Here is a 26,568-nt window from a genome sequence, read left to right on the forward strand (position 1 = left end):
TGCGGACAGACGGATCCGTCTTGTATCTTTTTTCACACTTTTACTGGTCCTCGCATGCGCAGGCCGGAAGGACGGATCCGGCATTCCGGTATTTTGAATGCCGGATCCGGCACTAAGGGTACTTTTACACTTGTGTTGTTTGATTCCGGCAGGCAGTTCCGATCAGGCAAACTGTATGCAAACGCATGTCATTTTTCTGACTGATCAGGCATTTTTCAGACTGATCAGGATCCTGATCAGTCTGAAAAATGCCTGATCAGTAAGAAAAATGCATTGCAATATCGGATCAGTTTTTCCGGTGTATCAGGCAAAACGGATCCGGTATTTTTTTTCTCCTAATTTTTAAAGGTCTGCGCATGCGCAGACCGGAAGGACAGATCTGGGATTCCCGTATTTTTAATGCCGCACTAATACATTCCTATGGAAAAAAATGCCGGATCCGGCATTCAGGCAAGTCTTCAGTTTTTTTCGCCGGAGATAAAACCATAGCATGCTACGGTTTTCTCTTTTGCCTGATCAGTCAAAATGACTGAACTGAAGACATCCTGATGTATCCTGAACGGATTACTCTCCATTCAGAATGCATGGGGATATGCCTGATCAGTTCTTTTCCGGTAAAGAGCCCCTGTGACGGAACTCTATGGGCTCTTTCACACTTGCGTTCTTGTCTTCCGGCATAGAGTTCCGTCGTCGGGGCTCTATGCCGGAAGAATCCTGATCAGGATTATCCTAATGCATTCTGAATGGAGAGAAATCCGTTCAGGATGCATCAGGATGTCTTCAGTTCCGGAACGGAACGTTTTTTGGCCGGAGAAAATACCGCAGCATGCTGCGCTTTTTGCTCCGGCCAAAAAATCCGGAACACTTGCCGCAAGGCCGGATCCGGAATTAATGCCCATTGAAAGGCATTGATCCGGATCCGGCCTTAAGCTAAACGTCGTTTCGGCGCATTGCCGGAGCCGACATTTAGCTTTTTCAGAGTGGTTACCATGGCTGCCGGGACGCTAAAGTCCTGGCAGCCATGGTAAAGTGTAGCGGGGAGCGGGGGAGCAGTGTACTTACCGTCCGTGCGGCTCCCGGGGCGCTCCAGAGTGACGTCAGGGGCGCCCCAAGCGCATGGATCATGTGATCACATGGATCACGTCATCCATGCGCATGGGGCGCTCTGACGTCATTCTGGAGCGCCCGGGAGCCGCACGGACTGTAAGTATACCGCTCCCCCGCTCCCCGCTCCTACTATGGCAACCAGGACTTTAATAGCGTCCTGGGTGCCATAGTAACACTGAACGCATTTGGAAGACGGTTCCGTCTTCAAATGCTTTCAGTACACTTGCGTTTTTCCGGATCCGGCGTGTAATTCCGGCAAGTGGAGTACACGCCGGATCCGGACAACGCAAGTGTGAAAGAGGCCTATGCCGGAAAAGAAAAACGCTAGTGTGAAAGTACCCTAAGGGCTCTTTCACACTTAAGTTCTTTTCTTCCGGCATAGAGTTCCGTCGTCGGGGCTCTATGCCGGAAGAATCCTGATCAGTTTTATCCTAATGCATTCTGAATGGAGAGAAATCCGTTCAGGATGCATCAGGATGTCTTCAATTCCGGACCGGAACGTTTTTTGGCCGGAGAAAATACCGCAGCATGCTGAGCTTTTTGCTCCGGCCAAAAATCCTGAACACTTGCCGCAAGGCCGGATCCGGAATTAATGCCCATTGAAAGGCATTGATCCGGATCCGGCCTTAAGCTAAACGTCGTTTCGGCGCATTGCCGGATCCGACGTTTAGCTTTTTCTGAATGGTTACCATGGCTACCAGGACTCTAAAGTCCTGGCATCCATGGTAAAGTGTAGTGGGGAGCGGGGGAGCAGTATACTTACCGTCCGTGCGGCTCCCCGGGCGCTCCAGAGTGACGTCAGGGCGCCCCACGTTCATGGATGACGTGTCGCATGGATCACGTCATCCATGCGCATGGGGCGCTCTGACGTCATTCTGGAGCGCCCCGAGAGCCGCACGGACTGTAAGTATACTGCTCCCCCGCTCCCCACTACTACTATGGCAGCCAGGACTTTAATAGCGTCCTGGGTGCCATAGTAACACTGAACGCATTTTGAAGACGGATCCGTCTTCAAATGCTTTCAGTTCACTTGCGTGTAATTCCGGCAAATGGAGTACACGCCGGATCCGGACAACGCAAGTGTGAAAGAGCCCTTAGACAAGTTTTCTTTTCACCTATGCGACGAGTAAGGCCTCTTTCACACTTGCGTTGTCCGGATCCGTCGTGCACTCCATTTGCCGGAGGTGCCCGCCGGATCCGTAACACCGCAAGTGAACTGAAAGCATTTGAAGACGGATCCGTCTTCAAAATGCGTTCAGTGTTACTATGGCACCCAGGACGCTATTAAAGTCCTGGTTGCCATAGTAGTAGTGGGGAGCGGGGGAGCAGTATACTTACCGTCCGTGCGGCTCCCGGGGGCTCCAGAATGACGTCAGGGCGCCCCATGCGCATGGATGACGTGATCCATGCGACACGTCATCCATTAGCGTGGGGCGCCCTGACGTCACTCTGAAGCGCCCCGGGAGCCACACGGACGGTAAGTATACTGCTCCCCCGCTCCCCACTACACTTTACCATGGCAACCAGGACTTTAGCGTCCTGGCAGCCATGGTAACCATTCAGAAAAGCTAAACGTCGGATCCGGTAATGCCTTTCAATGAGCATTAATTCCGGATCCGGCCTTGCGGCAAGTTTTCAGGATTTTTGACCGGAGCAAAAAGCGCAGCATGCTGGTGTATTTTCTCCAGCCAAAAAACGTTCTGAAGACATCCTGATGCATCCTGAACGGATTTATCTCCATTCAGAATGCATGGGGATAATCCTGATCAGGATTTTTCCGGCATAGAGCCCCGACGACGGAAATCTATGCCGGAACACAAGAACGCAAGTGTGAAAGAGCCTTAACACAGTAACATAGTTTATAAGGCCGAAAAAATTGATCTGTCCATCCAGTTTAGCCAGTTATCCTGCAAGTTGATCCAGAGGAAGGCAAAAAAAAACTGTGAGGTAGAAGCCAATTTTCCTCACTTAAAGGGAAAAAAAATTCTTTCTGACTCCAATCAGGCAATCAGATAACTCCCTGGATCAATGACCCCTCTCTAGTAGCTATAGCCTGTAATATTATTACACTCCAGAAATACATCCAGGCCCCTCTTGAATTCCTTTATTGTACTCACCATCACCACCTCCTCAGGCAGAGAGTTCCGTAGTCTCACTGCTATTACCGTAAAGAATCCTTTTCTATGTTTGTGTACAAACCTTTTTACCTCTAGATGCAGAGGATGTCCCCTCGTCACAGTCACAGTCCTGGGGATAAATAGATGATGGGATAGATCTCTGTACTGACCCCTGATATATTTATACATAGTAATTAGATCTCCTCTCAGTCGTCTTTCTTCTAAACTGAATATCCCTAATTTTGATAATCTTTCAGGGTACTGTAGTTGCCCCATTCCAGTTATTACTTTTTTTTTTTAATAGCGTCAGTTATTACTTTAGTTGCCCTCCTCTGAACCCTCTCCAGCTCTGCTATGTCTGCCTTGTTCACAGGAGCCCAGAACTGTACACAGTACTCCATGTGTGATCTGACTAGTGATTTGTAAAGTGGTAGGACTATGTTCTCATCACGGGCATCTATGTCCCTTTTGATGCAACCCATTATCTTATTGGCCTTGGCAGCAGCTGCCTGACACTGGTTTCTACAGCTAAGGCTACTTTCACACTTACGTTTTGGGCGGATCCGTCATGGATTTGCAAAAACTGATCTGTTACAATAATACAACCGCATGCATCCGTCATGAACGGATCCGTTTGTATTATCTGTAACATAGCTAAGACGGATTCTATTCTGCCAGATTGTGTCAGAGTAAACGGATCCATCCCCATTGACTTACATTGTGTGCCAGGACGGATCCGTTTGGCTCAGTTTTGTCAAGCGGACAGTAAAACGCTGCAGGCAGCGTTTTGGTGTCCGCCTCCAGAGCGGAATGGAGACTGAACGGAGGCAAACTGATGCATTCTGAGCGGATCCTTTTCCATTCAGAATGCATAAGGGCAAAACTGATCCATTTTGGACCGCTTGTGAGAGCCCATGGCGGATCTCACAAACGGAAAGCCAAAACGCGAGTATGAAATAAGCAAATAAGCAAATAACGCCATATCAGCATGGCTTCATGAGGGATCGGTCATGTCAAACTAATTTAATCAGTTTCTATGAGGAGGTAAGTTCTAGACTTGACAGCGGCGAATCAATGGATGTCGTGTATCTGGACTTCTCCAAAGCATTTGACACTGTACTGCATAAAAGGTTAGTATATAAAATGAGAATGCTCGGACTGGGAGAAAACGTCTGTATGTGGGTAAGTAACTGGCTGAGTGATAGAAAACAGAGGGTGGTTATTAACGGTACACACTCAGATTGGGTCACTGTCACTAGTGGAGTACCTCAGGGGTCAGTATTGGGCCCTATTCTCTTCAATATATTTATTAATGATGTTGTAGAAGGCTTGCACAGTAAAATATCAATTTTTGCAGATGACACTAAACTGTGTAAAGTAATTAACACGGAAGAGGACAGTATACTGCTACCGAGGGATCTGGATAGATTGGGGGCTTGGGCGGAGAAGTGGCAAATGAGGTTCAACACTGACAAATGCAAGTCACCCGTACATACTAAATGGTTAAACACTTGGTAATACGGACATGGAAAAGGACCTAGGAATTTTATTGAACAGCAAACTAAGGCTACTCCAAGATAGCATCTCTAAGGGTACTTTCACACTAGCGTTAGAAGAATCCGGCAGGTAGTTCCGTTGCCGGAACTGTCTGCCGAATCCGGAAATCCGTATGCAAATGGTTATCATTTGTTTCCTGATCCATCTGAAAAATGCATTGCAATACTGGATCTGTCTCTCCAGTGTCATCCGGAAAAAACGGATCCGGTATTTATCTTTGTCACAGATTTAAAGGTCTGCGCATGCGCAGACAGGGAAACCAAATCCGTTTTTCCGTAACACTTGGTACCGGATCTGGCATTAATACATTTCAAATGGAAATTAATGCCGGATCCGGCAATCCGATAAGTGTTCCGGAATTTTGGTCGGAGAAAATAGTGCAGCATGCTGCAGTATTTTCTCTGGCCAAATACTGTAAAAGGGACTGAGCTGAACATCCTGATGCATACTGAACGGATTGCTTTCCATTCAGAATGCATTGGGACAAAACTGGCTATGACATTACTTAATTCTCTTAGGATACAGGGGTGTATGCCATCTGGTCCTGGCGATTTGTCTATTTTAATCTTTTTAAGACGATGCTGTACTTCTTCCTGGGTCAGACAGGGCACTTTTAATAGGGAATTTACTTTTACATTCTACATTTCATCTGACAGTTTATTTTTCTCAGTGAATACAGTGGAGAAAAAAAATATATTTAATAGCTTTGCTTTCTCCTCATCGCTCTCTGCAACTCCCCCTCATTACTCTGTAGAGGGCCGACACCTTCAGATTTATACTTTTTTTCCATTTATATAATTGAAGAACATTTTAGGGTTAGTTTTGATCTCTTTGGCAATTAATCTCTTGGTCTCTAGTTTGGCTGCTTTTACTTGTTTTTTACATATTCAATTTTTTTCCTTATAGTTTTTCAGTGCTTCTTCGCTACCCTCCTGTTTTAGTGATTTAAATGCTTTCTTTTTGTCATTTATTGCTTTCTTTACAGTTCTATTTATCCACATTGTTTTTTTTCTTCATTAATCTTTTATTTCCATAAGGTATGTACCTCTCACAATTAGATTTTAAGATGCTTTTTAAAATATCCCATTTTGTGGCTGTATTTTTATTTTTGAGGACTTTGTCCCAGTTAGTTAGGCCTATGGCCTCTCTTAGTTGGCTAAATTTTGAATTTTTGAAGTTTGGTATTTTTGTTCCTCCCTAAAGAAACACTCTTTTGAATGACAACTGGAAGGTTATTACTTTATGGTCACTATTTCCCAGGTGTCCCCCAACCTGCACATCTGTTGTTCTGTCAGGTCTATTGGTTAATACTAAGTCCAGTATGGCTGTCCCTCTAGTCGGGTCCTGAACCAGTTAGGAAAGGAAATTGTCTTTGGTTATTGCCAAGAACCTGTTTCCTTTATGAGATGTACAGGTTTCAGTTTCCCAGTCTATATCTGGGTAAGTGAAGTCCCCCATAATAACAACCTCATTATTATTTGCCGCCTCGTCTATCTCGTTTAGTAGTAGATTTTCTATGGACTCTGGTATATGAGGTGGTTTATAAGAAACTCCTATTAGTATTTTATTATTGTTTTGCCTCCATGTATTTCTACCCACAGTGACTCCACATGTTCATGTCCCTCACTTATATCTTCTCGGACTGTGGGCTTTAGACAGGACTTTACATAAAGGCAGACCCCTCCCCCTCTCAATTTTGGCGATCCTTTCTAAACAGACTGTACGTTAACTGCCCAGTCATAGCTATCATCCAGCCATGTCTGTTATTCACACTATGTCATAGTCCTCCTCACACATCACTAATTCCAGTTCCCCAGTTTTAGTCAGGCTTCTGGCATTAGTATACATACAATTAAGAGATTATATATCAGACAGGAGGCTCATATCTTATGCATTAATCCTTCTTTATTAAAGCTCACAGCAGAAAGTACTGTTCAATTTTTTTGTAAATAAACAGAAAAGAAAAGAAAACTGTAGGGACTACACTTCCCAGCAGCCCTAGGTCGAAGCCACTCCCATCTTGGACTCTATAAAAGGGGCTGCCCTCACTCATCTCTTCCTCTTTCTTTCTGCTCACGGGACAGATAAGTACTACCTTTCTTTTACACTATGGTTTACACTGTACTCTAGTAGACATCGCTCTACTACCTACTAGGCTGTCACCGGCGACCGCTCTGCCCCCCCCCCCCCCCCCCCCCCCCCCCCCCTTACAGCGTCCTAACCTTCATTGGTACTCGGACTGTGCGGACGTTTTCTTCCCTCCGGGGTGCCGTTTCTGTTCCCTCATGGAGCCCGCTTCTCGCGAGATGACGCCATCTTGCTAAGCGTCATCTCGCTCGGGCAGTCGACTACTCACTGGGCGCGGCTTCTTCTTCTTCACAGGAGCCGCGCCTACTACGTGCGCGCGCGCTCCCGTTCCCTTCGCGCTCTTTCTCTGACAGATGGACACGCAGCCCAATCACGGCTAAGCAGGGCTCGGAGGGGCGGACCTCCGGACCGACCCTCTCAGCCTACAGCCAATGGATAATCCAGCTCACTAGCTTCACCTCCCACCGCAAGTCAGTCAACGCCAGTGGTCGGAGGTAGGAGCCTGATTAGATAGCTAGTGAGCTGCTTACCTTTTCAGTTAGTCAGTTAGTTATTACTAGGAATTTCCAACTCTCACCTGACAGTGCCCATAAGAACATTAGTATCTCTGTATCACTATGGCAGAAGGGGGCCCCATTATTACCCAAGATGATGAGATGATTCTGGGCTCAGCTCAACTTCTGAGCCCTGTCCAATTGCAGGACATTATAAATAAATCTGTGCAAGCGGCACTGGCTGCAGCTAGCGCAAAAACCGATACACAACAGGCCACAATCCCTGCCCCGTTACCGCCGCCACAAGACGGTGAGCCGCGCATGAAAGGCGGCAAATCCTTGCATAAGAGAAAACATGCATTGCTGGCACATGACTCCCCGGCAGGGGAAGCAAACAATATGCATAGAGCAGCTCCCCTCACGGACTGCCACCCCAAGCATCCTGCAGACTCTTTTCAACCCCTGGGCCGCAGGGAGTCAACTAAGAGGCACGGCTCCGCTAAACGAGCCAAACCAGACTCTTACGTTTTAGAGTCAGACGATAATTCATCCGACGAGTCGGACGGCTCCGGAGTCTCCGAGTCTGAATATGACGAAGAAGAGGATGCTGGGGCATTGGCGATCCTACACGACGCCACCCCTGATAACCAGGGCAAAGAAATAACTGACGCTCTGGGAGAACCTCTGTTCAACCCAGATGCCATCTCCCACCCCCGTTCTGGAGAATGGTCCCCGTTACCCCACGTGTCCCAGTATGTAGAGTTCTGGGCACGTAGGTCCCTTGAGCGGTCAAACCGTAACAAATTACGGGCGGAATGCCCTCGACCACATATCCCAAGGAAGGTGGTCATGACACCTGACATTGACCCCATTCTTTCCAAATATCTAATTAAGACGGGAAAATTCCCCAAAAAGGGGATAGACCGATCGTTTAGGTCCATACAGGATCGGATTCTCGACCTGTTTGGACCACTAACTAAGATCCTCAACTTGTCAGAACAGGCTGTGACAAACGACCAGACGGTCGACTTAACCCAACTACGTGGGTGGGCCCAGAGGGCCATCTGCTTGGTGGGCAGCGCCAACACCGCCTGCTCCATCGAACGCAGACGTTCCATCCTTATGCGGCTTGACCCGCAATTAGCACATTTAGCCGAAACAGAGCCAGGCCCCACGGCCGAGGGGATGCTGTTTGGGGAGTCCCTAGTCAAGGACATAAACAAGTTTGTGGGGCTTTTCAACAGCCTCGACAAGGCTCAGACATCTCTTAAGAGAACCGGAAATTCTAGAGTTTTTCCCCGGGCCGGTAGAAGTAGGGGTCGTTCTACCGGCCGCAATAAGAACGGCAAACCGTTCCACAGACCGGCCCAATCACAATATGCTCAGGCTCCCCCTCCATATACCACAACGGCGCAACCAGCACCTTTTTTCCCACCCCGTGGTAGACCGTGGAGAGGACGCGGCCACAGAGGATACCCCCGCTCTCGCCCATACTCCGATGAGTACCGCAGACATTCCACTACCTCACATACCTGTTGGGGGCCGTCTGATGTTTTTTATCCACGCTTGGTCTGCGATTACGGCAGATACATGGATATTGAACACAGTTGCAGGGTTCCACATAGAGCTTATGTCACCACCAAACCTAGGTATCCTACCTACCCCGATTCGATTTGCGGAAGAAAACGTTGTTCTGATAGACAACGAACTCCGGGAATTGATATCCAAACGGGCAGTGATCGAAGTCGACCCTTTCTCCCCAGGATTTATCAGCAACCTCTTCTTAGTCAAGAAGAAGGGAGGGGGCTACCGCCCCGTCATAAATCTGCGGGATTTAAACCAACATGTCGCTTATCGACATTTCAAGATGGAGGGGATTCATTGCCTCCGGGACCTCCTCCAGCCGGGGGACTGGCTGGTAAAGGTGGATCTGAAAGACGCATATCTCACCGTCCCCATGCATCAGGACTCCCAACACCTACTCCGTTTCAGATGGTGGGGGCGCACTTGGCAATTTTCATGCCTACCGTTCGGCCTATCATCCGCCCCATGGTGTTTCACAAAAATCCTGAAACCAGTAGTGGCATCACTGAGGAGCAGGGGCGTACGGCTGATTATTTACTTAGACGATATTCTCGTCATAGCAGGCTCCAAAACTCTAGCTTATCGTCACATGGATTGGACGATCAACCTATTACAGAGTCTAGGCTTCTTGATCAATCAAGAAAAGTCAGTTCTTATTCCAGCGCAAGAGATGGAATTCCTAGGCTTCCTGGTAGACACCAACCAGGCTGTTCTCCGCCTACCCAGCGCAAAGTTGGCTTTGATCCGCAAAGAGATCAGAGCGATACTACGCAAGGGTCACTTATCGTTACGCATCCTGGCACGTCTGGTAGGCCTGCTGGCGGCCTCCATTCAAGCCATCTTTCCGGCCCCTCTCCATTACAGAGCCCTCCAGAGACTGAAGATTCTCCATCTGCGGCAGGGTCTCCGATACGCGGACGTGATACTGCTCTCCACAGAGGCCAAGGTCGAACTGCAATGGTGGCTTCGACACGCCGTCGAATGGAATGGCAAAACGATTTTCAACTCCCGTCCGGACATCATCATAGAATCGGACGCGAGTCGCCGAGGCTGGGGAGCTCGCTTGGGAGAGACCTCGACGGGAGGGACCTGGTCCAGGGACGAAACCCTTTTACATATCAACGCGCTGGAACTTTCAGCGGCCTTATTTGCTGTACAGAGTTTTCTGACGGAAAGGTCCAATTGTTGCGTCTTATTACGCATGGACAATATTGCAGCGGTACAATACATCAACCGCTTGGGAGGCACCAGATCCAAAATTCTAGCAGATATTGCCTCAGAGATATGGCACTTCTGTCTGTCTCGCAACATCACCCTCATGGCGGAGTACATTCCGGGCACTTCCAACTCTGTAGCAGACTGGAATTCCCGATACCTCATCGACTCCAACGATTGGCGCTTGAACCGCACAATATTCGTCAGGCTGAACTTACTTTGGGGTCCCCTGGGCATAGATCTGTTCGCTTCTCGCCTCAATCACCAACTACCCCGATTCTTCAGTTGGAGACCGGACCCAGGGTCAGCAGCGGTGGATGCTTTCCGACACTCCTGGACCGGGGAGACGCATTACGCGTTTCCCCCATTCTCCATGATCCCCAAGGTACTGCTGCAGATTGCGAACCAGAGGGCGACAGTCGTTTTGATCACCCCATGGTGGCCAGCGCAACCATGGTTCCCTCTCCTGCTGAAACTAGCCTTGGATATCCCCAGGCTTCTGCCTCCGCTTCCACACATTCTCTCCCATCCGACCAAAGGCCTACATCCTCTGGTGGAGGAGGGCACTCTGATCCTCCTGGCGTGGTTGGTTTCGGGGTGCCAAGAGCACACGATGACCTTTCAAACTCGGCTAGAGATCTCCTCGCCCTGGCCTGGGCCCCCGGGACTCGATCGGCTTATCGATCAGCCTGGAGGCTCTGGGTACGTTGGTGTGATCAACGGCAGGTTGATCCCATACATGCCCCTGTGACGGTCATGGTGAACTACTTGGCGGATTCTTTCGGATCCGGAAAATCGTATAGCTCTCTAAATATCTACAGGTCAGCCATATCAGCTTACCACTACCCGGTAGATTCTCTCCCAATCGGCAGACATCCGTTGGTTTGTAGACTCTTACGAGGCATTAGATTCAAACGACCCCCTCGCCCTAAGTACCAATCTACCTGGGATGTCTCCAAGGTTTTAGACATGTTCTCAACCTGGGAGGACAATGATACCTTACCCCTCAAATTATTGTCGTTTAAGCTAACAGTCCTCCTATGCCTAATATCCATCAAACGCGTCTCAGACGTTAGGGCATTGGACATTTCCAGACGCCAGTTCTCACCGCAGGGCGTGAAATTCACGGTGGTCCGTAGAACCAAGACGGGCCTACAGTCAGTGTTTTATCCCTATTTCCCTGCACACCCACGGCTCTGCGTGGTTAGATGCCTACAGGCCTACGAGACTCGCACTACGGAGCTACGACCACAGGGGCTATCTCAACTTCTGATATCCTACATAAGACCACATCACCCGGTCACCCCCGCCACTCTGGCGCGGTGGGTTAGATCAGCCATGGCAATGGCGGGAATAGACATTACCCTGTTTGGGGCACACTCCTCCAGAGGTGCCATGGCTACTAAGGTGGTCATGACAGGGGGCTCTCTCACAGACCTTTTAATGGCGGCCGACTGGTCTTCCGAGACAGTCTTTCGCCTCTTCTATTTCAGACCGGAGGACCATGTATCCATGTCAGTCTTAGGATGATTACATTTATTTATTACTATAACCTTGTTAAGGTACTAATGTGTTAAGCTTTGAACTTGCATAAGATATGAGCCTCCTGTCTGATATATAATTTGAGATTTTCCTAGCTTGTGACGGAAAATATTGATTATATGAAGACAGGAGGCGAGTATCTTCCCTCCCTACCCAACCCTGTTCACGATTCTACATTTTATTTCAGGTTATTGAACAGGTCACGACAGCGGCATGAAGACGACCTGTTGATCGAATGATGCTCAACCTTCCGGACGACCAAATGGTCGAATTGTTTCTGTTGGTTGGTCCCCGTTGGGACCAGTTGCTGTCGACACAGCCATTTTCCGATACGGAGATGTTAGGCCGGCTGGCCGAAGAAGTTTATCAGATAACGACGAAGTTCAGAGATAGACTTGGTTTCGATATCTGGGACTTACACGAAGAAAGAGGAAGAGATGAGTGAGGGCAGCCCCTTTTATAGAGTCCAAGATGGGAGTGGCTTCGACCTAGGGCTGCTGGGAAGTGTAGTCCCTACAGTTTTCTTTTCTTTTCTGTTTATTTACAAAAAAATTGAACAGTACTTTCTGCTGTGAGCTTTAATAAAGAAGGATTAATGCATAAGATACTCGCCTCCTGTCTTCATATAATCAATATTTTCCGTCACAAGCTAGGAAAATCTCAAATTTTATGTATGTATTTTTTAACCCCACACCTTTCCTTCTGAATTGTTCTAATCCTTCCTTCCATTCCTCCCCCAGTCCCATTACCTTGCCCCCGTTCTCTATTTGCACTATCTTCCCATCCTATAACGTAATTACCCTCCCCCCAGTCCCTAGTTTAAACACTCCTCCAACCTTCTAGCCATCTTCTCCCCAACACATCTGCCCTTTCCCCATTGAGGTGCAGCCCATCCGTACGATAGAGTCTGTAGCCGACAGAGAAGTCGGCCCAGTTCTCCAGGAACCCAAACCCCTCCTTCCTATACCAGTTCTTGAGCCACTTGTTAAGCTCCCTAATCTCCCGCTGATTTCTTGTGTGGCTCGTGGTACAGGTAGTATTTCGGAAAACACTACCTTTGAGGACCTTGCCCTAAGCTTGTGACCTAAATCCCTAAAATCATTTTTAAGGACGCTCCAACTACCTCTAACTTTGTCATTGGTTTCGATATGGACCATGACTGCTGGATCTTCTCCAGCCCCTCCCAGTAATCTGTCAACCCGATCTGCAATGTGTCGAACTCGAGCGCCAGGAAGACAACACACCGTTCGACGATCCCGGTCTTTGTGACAGATTTTCCCTATCTGTACCCCTAATAATTGAGTCTCCTAGTATCAGCACCTGTCTGGCCTGCCCTGCTCTCCTGGTTCCCTGCTTACTGGAGCTGACATTCCCCTGATTAGCAGAGGAAGTGTCTGGCTGCAGCAGTGCTCTCCCTGAACTGACATCCCCCTCATCTGCCAACCTTGCAAACTTGTTGGGGTGTGTCAGAATAGGGCTAGCCTCCATGGCACTCTTCCCTCTACCTAGCTTTCTAACTGTTAGGGCTCTTTCACATGAGTGGATGCCGTGTGGGTAATCCGCTGCGTTAAAGAATGCCAAGCCCCGCTGTGGACAGCAGAGACACGGAGCAGTAACATGATTGATAATGCTCTGTGCCTCTGTGACCTTTTTACTACAAAATCACAGTGAGATAAAGTTGTCATCGTGATTTTATAGTAAAAAGGTCACAGAGAGGAAAAGAGCATTATCAATCATGTTACTGCTCTGTGTCTCTGCTGTCCGGAGCGGGGTTTGGCATTCTTTCACGCAGCAGATTACCCATACGGCATCCGCTCGTGTGAAAGAGCCCTTAGGGCTTATGCACACGACTGTTGTTGTTTTGCGGTCCGTTTTTCATGGATCCGTTGTTCCGTATCTGAGGTTTGTTTTTTTCCTGTTTTGTCTCCGCATTTGTTCCGTTATGCTACAAAACATATCCGTATGGTTTCGTATACGGACGAAAGAATGAGGCAATAAAGAGTTACAAATTTTAGCCACGGCCCATTTTTCACACCCCTATATAAGATGGTCATGTGATTGCCTTGACAGCATTGTCTTCAGCTTGTTTTAGCATTGAGAGCTTTGTTGGAATTCTGTGCTTGGCTGGCATTGTTTTCTGGCTACTGCTATCTTTTGGATCATGTCTGACGATTCAGAGGAAAAGGTCCTCCTGTGCTGGCTTATTTCTTGGAATTTCGAAAGGCAGCCAACTATGCGTACTGAGGAGGAGGCATTGTGTTCACCCAATTGTCTCTGAGCGGCGCAAGAAGGTCCACTTCCACACGCTGTACATGGATCCGCGACAGCATCCTGAGATATTTCATGGGTTTTGTCATATATCTGTGAGCAGCTTTGACATTTTGTTAGCGGCTCTGCGTCTTGGCATCACATACCAGGACACAAATATGAGGCGCTGCATTTCCCCAGAGGAACGGCTCATCGTGACATATGTTAATTTTTAGAGTAAATTTGTTTTCCCTTAGTCCTAACAGCAGCACAAGTGGGGATTCCTCCCCTGTGAAGCCGGTCAGGACAGGCGGAATTTTTGTTGAAAAAAGAAAATTACTGCCAAGTATAATTAATTAATTAAACCCACCCCTATATAGGAATCCCCGCCCTGGCAGGAGGTGCTTTTTAGCAAGAAGAAATAATAACCCAGATAGGGTGGGAAATTTGTGTGCTGCTGTTAGGACTAAGGGAAAACAAATTTACGTTAAAAAGCACAAGTGGGGACTTAGCAAGGAGTACAGCACACAAATTGGGAGGGCCCCCCTTTTTTTTTTTTTTTAAAGAGAGAGCAGCACTTAGAATAGACTGCCCAAATGCCACTCCCTTAGACTGTCTAGTCTAGAGGATAATGTCTAATAAAGGTGCTCTGGGAGCTCCAGGAAGCGGCAGCACAGAACAGGTCTAGCGCAATCAGCTTCTTTTCGGCATAGGAAGTGGAGACTGCCCTGGTGGAATGGGCAGTCACAAAGGATGGAGGAGCCAAATCCTGAGATAGGAAAGCTACCCGGATAGCCTCCTTTACCCACCTGCTCAAAGAAAGTTTAGAGGCTTTAAGACTCTTGTTTTTACCGGCATATGATAAAAGGAGATTTTCAGATCTTCTGAAGCCCACAGTTCTGTCCAGATAAATTCTTAGGATTCTAGGGATGTCCAAGGTATGCAAGATTTCTTCTTCTGGAGTTGATGGGGAAGGACAGAAGACTGGTAAAGATATTGTCTGGTTGGTATTCCTGAAAAGACTGAACTTTTGGTACAAAGGTCGGAAGGAATCTTAGCAGGACCTTGTCCTGAAGAAACAATATATATGGCTCAGAGGCCCCCAGGGCCTGAAGTTCTCCAATCCATTTGGCCGAGGTAATGGCCAACAAAAAGGTGACCTTTAGGGATAAAAACCTAAGGTCAACACTTTCCAAAGGTTCAAATGGGGAAGAACATAACCTCTTCAGAACAATAGATAAATCCCACCCAGGGATTGGTCTCAGGATGCTAGGTTTAAGTCTCTCAGCTCCTTTAAGGAACTTCCTGATTAGGGGGTCTTGAGAAAGAGCTCTACCAAGACAGGCAGATAAAGCAGAGATATGGACTCTGAGTGTAGATGGGCTTAGACCTTGTCCAGACCATCTTGAAGAAACTGTAAAATAGCTGAAAGAGGAGGATCTGAGGCTACTACCTCTTTATCAGCACACCATTGAAGGAAGATCTTGTTTATCCTGAAATACTTATTATTTGTAGACTCCGTCCTGGAGTGTGAAATTGTTCTCAAGACCTCCGCTGAAAGCCCTCTAGCTTCTAGTAGGGACCTGTCAATCTCCAGGCTGTCAGACTGAGTCTCCTCAGATCTAGGCAGAAACCTGTGTCCTGATACACTAGGTCCTGCGTTAGGGAAAGTCTCCAATATACACCCTGACTCATCTGCATGAGCTGGGTGAACCAAGACCTCTTTGGCCAGAATGGAATGATGGCGATCACTGAGGTTTGATCTTGCTTGATTTTCATCAATACCCTTGGTATCATGGAAATTGGAGGGAATACATAAGCCAGCCTAAACCTCCATGGTATGGACAGAGCGTCTATCGCTACAGGATTGTCCTCCTTGTAAAGGGAGCAGAACCTGTTTACCTTGGCGTTTAGTCAAGTTGCCATCAAGTCGACCTTGGGTTTGCTTGGTGAAGATGCCCTTGTTCAGCGACCACTTGCCTGGAACTGGAAGGCCTCGACACAGGCGATCTGCAACTATGTTGAGAGCTCCCCTGTTATAAACAGCCGTTAGGTGGGATAGGTTGGTCTCTGCCCAGGAAAGAATTAAACTCACTTCTCTGAGGAGTAGTTGGGATCTTGTGCCTCCCTGTCTGTTGATGTAGGCGACTACTGTCGTATTGTCGGTACGAACTCTCACCTCCCTGTTGCGGATAAGAGGAGCAAAGTGACTGAGAGCTAGACGGACTGCTCTCAACTCTCTCATATTGGATGAGAGAAGTTACTCTTGAGGACTCCAAGTACATTATACTGGATTCTCCTCTATATGGGCTCCCCAACCTAGAAGGGAGGCATCCGTGGTCAACGTGATCCAACGAAGTTGAATTAAAGACCTTCCATCTGATAGGTTCTTCCACTACCTGAGTAAAGAACGGACTTCGGTGGACAGGGAGTGCGTCTTGTTCAAACCCCTGGAATTGCGATTCCAAACCGCTAACACTTCCTCTTGGAGGGGACGTAGATGCCACAAAGCCCAAGGAACTGCCTCTGCAGACGCTGACATGTGGCCTAACATCTTCATAAGAGTCTGCCCCCCAGACTCTGTTTTTAATTCAGTGAATCACTCCACTACAAGACAGCTATAAGTAGTCTAGCTAGTTCACTTAACAGTGTTAGAATGTATTAGCAGTCAGACACGGCATCAAAGCTGAGCCTTGTCCGTTTACAGTGGCCACTGATAATAGGATTTATATTGGCATGACAGCACATGCAATACTCAGTGTGCTGAGGTCGTAGTGGGTTATGGCTTTGCGCTCCCACAATTCAGATTAGCTGTATAGTGGCATTGTAAGCTGACTGGCAGTATATTACCATTTAAGTGACGGGGGTGAGAGAAAGTGCACTGATCTGCCTCTTGATCTATTCACTGCATCTAGATATCATAGTGGAGTGGTGACTGTATTTTTAACATTTTTGTTTTTGGTTCAATAAGTTAAGTTTAATTAAAGGTATCGAGCACTAGTTTAGATTTTAATTGGAAACAATAAAAGTGAAGTATTAATTTTCTCCTGGGGCAAGATAGGTTCAACGCCTGAATAGGCATTTGTAAATAAACTAGGTCTCTTACCAGAGACCGCATTCTTAATCTCCGTAAAAGAAGTGTCCATAAATTCCTTCATCCAGGAAAACATATCACGGACTGTAGGCTCCACAATTAGAGCACGCAAGATGCTTTTGTTTTTGTGTAGATTTCCCATGTCCGGAACCTGGAGATGTCATACTTAAGACAGAGTATAGGACACTAGCAGTATACAGTAAGGATACAGAATAGCAAGGATACCGCAAGATGTCGCAAGCTGACCACCTGACTCTAAGCAACAATGCTGAGCTAGGCAGACTGGCTTTAAATAGCTAGAGGGCGGAGAAGATGACCTCTTACCCGGAAGTGAGGTCAGAAGGAATGATCCGTCTCGAAGAGCCCTATATCTAGAAAAAAATATAAATATTTCTGGCACCTGCCTCCTGTCCTCAGACACGCATAGAGGACAGGAGGTGAAGAAAATACAACCCTCGTGGCCGTAAGCGCCGTGCGCCCGCCCGGAAATCGTCAGATGACGCATTTCCGGGTCGCGGCAGGAGCGTCGCAAGACGCTAGAAACTCTGTGCTGCCGGCGCAAGAAGGACCGGAATGCCGTCATGGCACCCAGCACAGGAGGAGATGCCCAGAGGGCATCTAAAGCAGGTACCATTAAAGAAAAGAACGGCAGTAAAATTGAAAAAAAGATATAAACAGACTCCAGCTTGGGAGTCTGGCCTGTCCTAGGTTCACAGGACAGAAAAAAAAGCACCTCCTGCCAGGGCGGGGAGTCCTATATAGGGGTGGGTTTAATTAATTAATTATACTTGGCAGTAATTTTCTTTTTTCAACAAAAATTCCGCCTGTCCTGACCGGCTTCACAGGGGAGGAATCCCCACTTGTGCTGCTGGTTAGGACGACAGGGAATGAGGTAGGTTTCCTACATGAGTTTGTGTATTAAATTTCTGTTACCATTTATAGTGTCATATTCAATACATTTCCTGATGGCTATGATATAGTCAAATGTAATAGAATTTTTTTTTCTTGTTTTATTTTTACACTTTAGATTCCTGGCAACCGGCAATTCATTTGCTTCACTGCATTTTGAGTTCCTGCTGGGCGTCTCAACCATTTCCAGGATTGTTCGTCAAACGTGTCAAGTTATTTGGCAGCAACTCTAGGACACGTTGATGCCAGAGCCCAAGGTAGATGATTGGCTGAGAATCACTGAGGGCTTTGAACGTGATGCGCAGTTCCCAAACTGCATTGGGGCAATGGATGGCAAACACATCCGTCTGAAGAAGCCGTCTCACTCAGGGTCGCAGTTCTACAATTATAAACAATATTTTTTTGTAGTGTTTTTAGCTTGGGCTGACAGTACCTACAAGTTTCTTATTGTTGATATTGTGGCCTATAGGAGCATCGTAGATGCCCACATTTTCGGGGCTTCTAGAATGGGCGATTGGCTTCAAGCCAACCAACTTTCCCTCTCAGAGCCCAGACAGCTGCCAGGATCTGCAGGACCACCGGCTCCGTTTGTAATAGTGGCTGATGAAGGATATGCTTTGACACCCTATGTCATGCGACCCTTCCTCAGATGCGACATGGATGACAGCAGACGTATATTCAACTATTGACTGACAAGAGCCCATCAGTATGTTGAGTGTGCATTTGAAATACTTATCAACAAATGGAGAGTATTCCTGTCATCCTTACAGATGTCACCAGACAATGCCACCCTGGTTATTCAAGCATGTGTGATCCTGCAAAACTTTGTCAGGATTCATGATGCTCCTTCAGTTCTTGGAGTGGACCAAAATCTGACAGCTACATCTGTTGGATATGAGGTGCCATAGACAACTTGGAATGGCTGTTCGGGAAATGTATGCCGACTATTTCTTTAGCCCTGAGGGGGCATTGCCATGGCAAATGGATGCAGTTCATGGCAGATATTGATGAATGCTGGACTCTGGGCATCTTAGTTAGGTGCTTTTTTTTGTGCTAAATTAGGGATGGGCAAACTCAGCCCTCCAGCTGTTTTAAAACTACAAATCCCATCATTCCTAGTCTGCCTACAGCAGGGCATGATGGGATTTGTAGTTTTAAAACCGCAGGAGGGCCGAGTTTGCCCATCCCTGTGCTAGATAGTGTAGGGACTCGCAAGACAATGAGGACCCTGGACGTGGCCTTGCGGGCTGGGGTATATAGTAGGCAGATAACATGTTCAATGTAATAATTTCATCTTGTGTGCCAGTATATTGGCCATAAGAACATTTGCCAATAAAGTGACCATATATTTGAATATAATATACACTGCTCAAAAAAATAAAGGGAACACTTAAACAACACAATGTAACTCCAAGTCAATCACACTTCTGTGAAATCAAACTGTCCACTTAGGAAGCAACACTGAGTGACAATCAATTTCACATGCTGTTGTGCAAATGGGATAGACAACAGGTGGAAATTATAGGCAATTAGCAAGACCCCCAATAAAGGAGTGGTTCTGCAGGTGGTGACCACAGACCACTTCTCAGTTCCTATGCTTCCTGGCTGATGTTTTGGTCACTTTTGAATGCTGGCAGTGCTTTCACTCTAGTGGTAGCATGAGACGGAGTCTACAACCCACACAAGTGGCTCAGGTAGTGCAGCTTATCCAGGATGGCACATCAATGCGAGCTGTGGCAAGAAGGTTTGCTGTGTCTGTCAGCGTAGTGTCCAGAGCATGGAGGCGCTACCAGGCCAGTACATCAGGAGACGTGGAGGAGGCCGTAGGAGGGCAACAACCCAGCAGCAGGACCGCTACCTCCGCCTTTGTGCAAGGAGGAACAGGAGGAGCACTGCCAGAGCCCTGCAAAATGACCTCCAGCAGGCCACAAATGTGCATGTGTCTGCTCAAACGGTCAGAAACAGACTCCATGAGGGTGATATTAGGGCCCGACGTCCACAAGTGGGGGTTGTGCTTACAGCCCAACACCGTGCAGGACGTTTGGCATTTGCCAGAGAACACCAAGATTGGCAAATTCACCACTGGCGCCCTGTGCTCTTCACAGATGAAAGCAGGTTCACACTGAGCACATGTGACAGACGTGAAAGAGTCTAGAGACGCCGTGAAGAACGTTCTGCTGCCTGCAACATCCTCCAGCATGACCGGTTTGGCATTGGGTCAGTAATGGTGTGGGGTGGCATTTCTTTGGAGGGCCACACAGCCCTCCATGTGCTTGCCAGAGGTAGCCTGACTGCCATTAAGTACCGAGATGAGATCCTCAGACCCCTTGTGAGACCATATGCTGGTGCGGTTGGCCCTGGGTTCCTCCTAATGCAAGACAATGCTAGACCTCATGTGGCTGGAGTGTGTCAGCAGTTCCTGCAAGACGAAGGCATTGATGCTATGGACTGGCCCGCCCGTTCCCCAGACCTGAATCCAATTGAGCACATCTGGGACATCATGTCTCGCTCTATCCACCAACGTCACGTTGCACCACAGACTGTCCAGGAATTGGCAGATGCTTTAAGTCCAGGTCTGGGAGGAGATCCCTCAGGAGACCATCCGCCACCTCATCAGGAGCATGCACAGGCGTTGTAGGGAGGTCATACAGGCACGTGGAGGCCACACACACTACTGAGCCTCATTTTGACTTGTTTTAAGGACATTACATCAAAGTTGGATCAGCCTGTGTAATGACCGGCGTCACGCACAGGGAGGGAAAAGGGAAAGCCCTGCCCAAGGGAGAGGGAAAGGTGGTGACCCCTGACTCACCTTGCGGCTGGCACCTGACTGCCCTGACGTCCCTAGACGGGTTCCTCACCCGTGCGGCGATCACGTGCCTAAACCCTGGCTTTCCCTAGAATGAGCTCTAGATAGTGAACGGGCCGGTGGGATCGCTAGTCCGCACCACTGACACTAAGAGGGAAACACCAGGGAGAGGACAGACAATACAGACAAACACATACACCCAGGTGGGCGACCACAGTAGACCACAAAGGTCCAACAGGGATCCGGAGGGTAACGTTCTGGACCAACTACCAGAGAACGCAGCAACACAGCTCCAGAGGGTCAGTATAGAAGTCCAGGCAGGAAGCTCTATATCTGGCAACCAGAGAAGTGTGAGAGGGGAATATAAGGAGGTTGGGAGTGCTGGACAAGGAACAGCTGAGGAGAAGGAGCTACGGATCCCTGAGTGATCCAAAAATGGTTGCAAAGCAAACCCAGAAAGCTACCATAAGGAAACAGCCCTATCTTACATAGAGCACGCAGCCAACCGCTGTGACTTCCTGACTCCGGATATAACGGAGTCAGGCGTGGGTCTTGACACCCTCGTGACAGTACCCCCCTCTCTACGAGGGGCCTCCGGACACTCAGGACTAGGTCTCTCAGGATGAGAAGCATGAAAAGCCCGAACTAGCCTGTCGGCGTTTACCTCAGACGCAGGAACCCACATTCTTTCCTCGGGACTGTACCCTCTCCAATGCACCAGATATTGAAGAGAGCGGCGGACCCGACGAGAATTAACAATTTTGGATATCTGAAATTCTAGATTACCATCCACAACAACAGGAGGGGGTGGCAGTGGTGACGGTTCTAGAGGTGGAACATATTTTTTGAGTAACGACTTATGAAAGACGTTATGGATTTTAAAAGTCTGAGGTAGCTCCAGGCGAAAAGCCACGGGGTTGATGATGGCTACAATTTTGTAAGGGCCAATGAACCTAGGACCCAGTTTCCAAGAGGGAACCTTTAATTTAATATTCCTAGTAGACAACCACACATAGTCATTCACTCCTAGGTCCGGACCTGGTTACCGTCTCTTATCAGCCATGCATTTGTATTTACCTCCCATATTTTTCAAGTTAACTTGCACCTTCTGCCATACCGATGAAAGAGATGACGAAAACCGTTCCTCTTCGGGAACCCCAGAAGACCCCCCCTCTTTGAAAGTACAGAATTGGGGATGAAAACCATATGCACCAAGAAATGGTGACTTGCCAGTGGATTCCTGACGACGATTATTTATGGAAAACTCAGCTAACGGTAAATATGATGACCACAACTCTTGGTTTTCAGACACAAAACATCTTAGATATGTCTCCAGGTTTTGGTTGGTACGCTCAGTCTGTCCATTCGACTGAAGATGGAAAGCTGAGGAAAAGGACAAGTGTACCCCCAAACGGGAACAAAAAGCTTTCCAAAATTTAGAAATAAACTGGGTACCCCGATCCAAAACAACATCGGAAGGGACCCCGTGCAGCTTCACGATTTTACTGACGAATACCTGAGCAAGAGTCTTAGCATTAGGTAGTGCGGATAACGCAATGAAGTGTACCATTTTGCTAAACCTGTCCACTACTACCAAAATAACTGTTTTACCCGCAGACAAAGGTAAGTCAGTGATAAAATCCATTGACAGATGTGTCCATGGTCTATTGGGAATGACGAGTGGTAATAGAGACCCTGCAGGACGTGTATGTGAAACTTTTGCGCGCGCACAGGTAGAACAAGAAGACACAAAATACAATACCTCCTGACGCAACCTTGGCCACCAAAAACGACGAGACAATAGCTCCAAGGTTGCTTTACTACCCGGGTGCCCAGCAAGTGCCGAATTATGATGTTCCTTTAATAGTTCGAAACGCAGGTTCAACGGTACAAACAATTTCTCTGAGGGGCAAGAGACCGGGGCGTCCCCCTGGGCCTCTCACACCTTCCCCTCCAGAGCAGAGTGTACAACCACTCCTCTTTGAAGAATGGGTCCCGGATCACTCACATTACCCCCTCCAGGGAAACAACGAGATAGTGCATCAGCCTTGGTATTCTTTGCCCCAGGACGATAGGTAATAACAAAGTTAAACCTGGTAAAAAATAGCGACCACCTAGCCTGTCTAGGGGTGAGACGCTTACCTGATTCGAGGTACAGAAGATTTTTGTGGTCCGTAATCACAGTGACGGGGTGGACTGCCCCCTCTAAAAAGTGACGCCATTCTTCAAACGCTAGTTTAATAGCTAATAGTTCCCTATTGCCAATATCGTAGTTCTTTTCTGCTGTAGATAGTTTTTTAGAAAAGAAAGCACAAGGACGCCATTTGCCAGGAGACGGACCCTGAGACAGCACCGCCCCCACTCCCACCTCTGACGCATCGACTTCAACAATAAAAGGCTGAGAGACATCAGGTTGGACTAGTACAGGTGCCGAGGTAAACCTCTCTTTTAGAGAGGAAAAAGCAACTTTAGCGGCGTCAGACCATTTAGAAAAATCAGTCCCCTTCCTAGTCATGTCAGTAAGAGGTTTTACAATAACTGAATAATTTTTAATGAATTTCCTATAGAAATTCGCGAAGCCCAAGAACCGTTGCAGAGCTTTGAGGTTCTCAGGAAGATCCCAATCTAAAATTGCCTGGACCTTCCTAGGATCCATACGGAAACCTGACGCAGATAAAAAATAACCTAGGAATTGTATCTCCTGAACGGCGAAGACACATTTTTCAATTTTAGCATATAATTCATTCGTCCGTAGGACCTGCAGTACTTGTCTGACATGCACCTCATGTGTTCTCAGATCAGACGAATAAATTAAAATATCATCTAGGTATATTACCACAAACCTGCCGATTAGATGACTAAAAATGTCATTAATGAAATGTTGAAAGACGGCAGGAGCATTGGTCAGACCGAAAGGCATAACTAGATTTTCATAATGCCCCTCAGGGGTGTTAAAAGCTGTCTTCCACTCATCCCCCTCCTTGATACGAATCAGATTGTAGGCCCCCCTAAGATCAAGTTTGGAGAACCACCTAGCACCCGCAATCTGGTTAAACAGGTCGGGAATGAGAGGAAGAGGGTATGGGTCTCGGATGGTTATCCGATTTAATTCGCGAAAATCTAGGCAAGGACGCAGGCCCCCATCTTTCTTTTTAACGAAGAAAAACCCTGCAGCCACGGGTGAAGGAGAGGGTCTGATGTGTCCCTTAGCCAAGCTCTCGGAGATATAATCTTTCATGGCTTGTCTCTCTGGACCCGAAAGATTATATAACCTGGTCTTGGGTAATTTTGCGCCGGGAATAAGGTTAACCGGGCAATCATAAGGACGGTGAGGTGGTAACTTCTGACAACCCTTTTCAGAAAAAACGTCCTCAAAGTCCGAAATAAATGTAGGTAGGGTAGTTATGGAGGCGACTAAGCAATTGCTATTTAAGCAATTTTCTCTGCAATGCTCACTCCACTCCGATATCTCCCTGGCCTGCCAATCCACCACTGGATTGTGCGCTACCAACCAGGGAAGACCCAGCACTACCGGAGTGGGAAGCCCCTCCAGAACATAACATGAAAGCATCTCGTTATGGTGGTCCTCTACCCGAAGGTGTAAATTATGAACAATGTGGGTGAGGTTTCTCTGAGACAGAGGAGCAGAATCAATAGCGAATATGGGAATAGGTCTCTGTAGCGTACAGAGAGACAAACCCATAGTGCGGGCAAAATGGGCATCTATCTAATTTACCCCTGCTCCACTGTCTAGAAAGAAAGAAATAGTCTCCGTCTTAACACCAAAAACAATAACTGCTGGCAATACAAATTGCGATGTTCGTATGGAGGAAACGTATACCCCCCGGCTGACATCCTCCACACAGCCTGGGGTTAGTAGTTTTCCGACGGTCTTTTGTTTCTGAGGAAAGAAGGACAGACATTAATGAAATGACCCCTCTCCCCACAAAAAAAAAAAAAAACCCACGCCTACGGCGAGCCTCAGGAGGACGGACCTGACGAGTAGTTCCTCCTAGCTGCATAGGCTCGTCTAAGTCTGTACAGACTAACTGCTGCTTGGGAGGGGTTACCAATTGCTCCGTTTTTTTCAACCTGTCCCTAAGGCGTCTATCTATTCGGATAGAAAGGGACATAACCGCATCAAGGGAAAAGGGGGTCTCATATAATGCAAGCGCATCCTTAACCCTTTCGGATAACCCAGAGCAGAACTGACTCCTGAGGGCCGGGTCGTTCCATTGGGTATCCGTAGCCCACCTACGGAAGTCAGAGCAATACTCCTCTACCGGCCGCTCTCCTTGTAGGAGTCTCCGTAAACTTGATTCAGCCAGTGCGACTCGGTCAGGGTCGTCATATATGAGACCCAAGGCCCCGAAAAACTCATCCACTGACCGAAGAGCCTGGGAATCAGAGGGTAAAGAGAATGCCCAGGACTGCGGGTCCCCCTGCTGCAGGGAAATAACAACCCCCACCCGCTGTTCTTCATTACCAGAGGAGTAAGGGCGCAGTTTAAAATATAATTTACAGGCCTCACGTAATGTCAAAAACTTGTCCCTTCCCCCAGAAAATCTGTCAGGGAGAGGGACCTTGGGTTCCGAAACAACCTGGTTACCAGTAGCAACCGCTGGGCTTGCGGTCAGTTGTAATTGCTGCTGGAGGACCGACGCCTTCAATCCTGCCACCTCCAAAGACAGGCCATGAAAGTGTTTGGACAGAGCAGCAATTGGATCCATACTGGATTCTAAGTAGGTAAAAAAAATATATATTTTTTTTTTACCTACACAAAATAAGGGCCAGATATACTGTAATGACCGGCATCACGCACAGGGAGGGAAAAGGGAAAGCCCTGCTCAAGGGAGAGGGAAAGGTGGTGACCCCTGACTCACCTTGCGGCTGGCACCTGACTGCCCTGACGTCCCTAGACGGGTTCCTCACCCGTGCGGCGATCACGTGCCTAAACCCTGGCTTTCCCTAGAATGAGCCCTAGATAGTGAATGGGCCGGTGGGATCGCTAGTCCGCACCACTGACACTAAGAGGGAAACACCAGGGAGAGGACAGACAATACAGACAAACACATACACCCAGGTGGGCGTGCAGCGTACTCAAGTTAGGTGTAGAAATGTTCCTGGGTGTTGTAGTGCAATAGACACTAACCTGAGACGGCTGACTCTCTGCAAGGGCAGGTGATGATGAGAAATGTTCGTGACGCCAGTGCCAATTAAACGGTGGCACGCCGTTTGCTGATAGCAGGAATAACTGAGGAACCACGTGATGTTAAAACAGAACTCAAACTTTAGTAGTCATCATACATGGACATAGATGGAAGCGCAGTTCCTTTGCAGACAGTTGGTTGCAGTACATTTGATGCAGGCAATAGATATATAGCAAGGTGACTTTAGAGTGCTAAACACAGGACTTGCAGTACAGGCAGCTTGCACTCTATTCCTGACTGATCCTGGGACATAGAAACTCTTCTCCAAGGTCCAATGCCCTAGCTCTGGCGTATATCCTTGGTTTTATCTCTATCAAGTACCTCCTCTGTAGTCTTGAGTACCTCTTGCTTTTCTTGACATGCCCCTGTCTCTCTCTCAGCTTCCTCAGGCTCTAGAAACTTCTGAACTCACTTCCTGGCTAGGCCCTAGCCTATTTATACTGAACTGGGGGCTCCCTCTGCTGGCTGGAATAAAGATTGCCTGCACCAGGCCTAACTGGCTTAAAGGGAAACATACATTACATTCTAGCAGTGTCGGGTAACCTACCCGTATGCTGCACACCCCCAGACTTTAACGTGAGTAAGGCCTCGTACT

At 47.8% G+C, this 26,568-nt stretch overlaps 1 long non-coding RNA gene across 1 annotated transcript in view; it reads left to right on the top strand.

The window, feature by feature from the left end:
• Positions 1 to 26,568, top strand: part of LOC121002433 — a 36,846-nt gene that overhangs the window by 754 nt on the left and 9,524 nt on the right. The window contains exon 2 of the long non-coding RNA XR_005779293.1: positions 18,073 to 18,211. This is a non-coding gene — a long non-coding RNA (uncharacterized LOC121002433). The remainder of the gene's footprint in view (positions 1 to 18,072; positions 18,212 to 26,568) is intronic.

This window comes from Bufo bufo, chromosome 1 (genome assembly GCF_905171765.1).
Source record: "Bufo bufo chromosome 1, aBufBuf1.1, whole genome shotgun sequence".
Taxonomy (NCBI): Eukaryota; Metazoa; Chordata; class Amphibia; order Anura; family Bufonidae; genus Bufo; species Bufo bufo.